This window comes from Rattus norvegicus, chromosome 9 (genome assembly GCF_021556685.1).
Source record: "Rattus norvegicus strain SHRSP/BbbUtx chromosome 9, alternate assembly SHRSP_T2T, whole genome shotgun sequence".
NCBI lineage: Eukaryota > Metazoa > Chordata > Mammalia > Rodentia > Muridae > Rattus > Rattus norvegicus.
The window spans coordinates 114,201,657-114,203,377 of NC_141542.1; the positions used below are offsets into that span (position 1 = coordinate 114,201,657).

Here is a 1,721-nt window from a genome sequence, read left to right on the forward strand (position 1 = left end):
CTGAACAGCATCACAAGAACTAGAGATTAACCATTCATTTCATGATTTTGCCGTAAAATAAATACAATTCAGAATATTAAAAGTTGTGGGTATCGGTTTTGACAGGAAGAAGACTGGTGTACACAGCTATCTTACACCTCCTAATACTAGATGGCCTTGTCCTTAAGATGGGGGCTTAAATGGCAAAAATAGTGAATAAGATTCTAGAACACATCACTATGCAATCGAGCTCTGAGACACTCCTTCCGTTCGGTCCCAGTGTCTTTTTAAAGCGGGTTATTTTTGTTTAGCTTTGTGCCGAGAACTTGTGACTTCTTACTCCATGTTAACTATGCAAAACTAGGTGAGTGTGTGACATATGAAGACTTTTTTTCTTAGCCAGCATTGATGCATACCATGTTTTAAGAAGGTTGTGTGGAACTTACCCCGAAACACAGCAAATACATTGAAATTAAAGGGACTGGGATTTGTTTTCATTGTCACTTGGATTTTAAGCTTGGAGAAGAAAACAACTTGTCCCTGATACTGAATGAAAGTGAGAAGCCAGGTGTCCAGCACTGTGGAAAGTGGGGACGCTCGCCAGAATGCTATTTTATTTAAATGATCTGTAAATTGGAAAGTAGATCTATGAAGTCAGAGTGGAATGAATTACAGGAGATTGGAGAGTTCAACCTTAAGAACAATTCCTGGGAGGCCAATTCTTACTCTGCGTAGAGTCCACTTTAAGAAGCAATCTCTTGCCTCTTTTACCGAGAGCCATCAACATGAGCCGCGTTCGCACCAAGACCGTGAGGAAGGCGGCCCGGGTCATCATCGAGAAGTACTACACGCGCCTGGGTAATGACTTCCACACCAACAAGCGCGTGTGCGAGGAGATCGCCATCATCCCCAGCAAAAACCTTCGGAACAAGATAGCCGGCTATGTCACGCATCTGATGAAGCGGATTCAGAGAGGTCCTGTGAGAGGCATCTCCATCAAGTTGCAGGAAGAAGAGAGGGAGAGGAGAGATAATTATGTTCCTGAGGTTTCAGCCCTAGATCAGGAGATCATTGAGGTAGATCCTGACACCAAGGAAATGCTGACGCTTCTGGACTTTGGCCGTCTCTCCCACCTCCAGGTCACTCAGCCTACGGTTGGGATGAATTTCGAAACACCACTTGGAGCTGTTTAATCCGTTATGCCATATTTTCAATAAACCTGAAAACAAACAAACAAACAAACAAACAAACAAACAAAGAAGCAATCTCTTTTTCTGGAGGGCAGGTGGCCCGCCCTTTGCTGATTGTATGAGTGGTGCCTAATAGGATGTCTCCTTCAGTTTCATATTCAGGAGATGTTTGATAAGTGAGTGAATGGATGTCCAAAACTTTTCCAAGAAATTACTGGATAAGCAATGGTCTTCTGTTTTGGTAAAGTCCCATATAGTCTAGTCTTTAGGATGCCGTGAACATCTTCCCCAGGGGACTCAACTGAGAAAACCTGGCATCTGGCTAAGCACAGGAGAAGGTCTAAACCCCGGGGCTGCCTTGTCAGAGAAGTTTTCAGTCAGACAAAGAGCAATGGTTCCCTCTCAGTGGCTAAATAAGAGCCAAGGCTTGGAGTAGGGCTGGGGCTGCTGAGGGGCTCTGAGAGTTTCCAGCTGTTAGGGAACAGGCAGGCCATTTAAATGAGTAAGACTCAGACTACTGTGATATAAAAGATTTTAGCATTTTGATGAGTT

The 1,721-nt window shown here is 43.9% G+C and overlaps 1 pseudogene across 1 annotated transcript; it reads left to right on the forward strand.

Moving 5' to 3' along the window:
- The first annotated feature begins 554 nt into the window (after window positions 1-554).
- Window positions 555-1,196, forward strand: Rps17l2 (ribosomal protein S17 like 2; annotated as a pseudogene). Its single transcript, XR_015629766.1, has one exon. The product of XR_015629766.1 is annotated as a ribosomal protein S17 like 2 (transcript).
- Window positions 1,197-1,721: the final 525 nt, after the last annotated feature.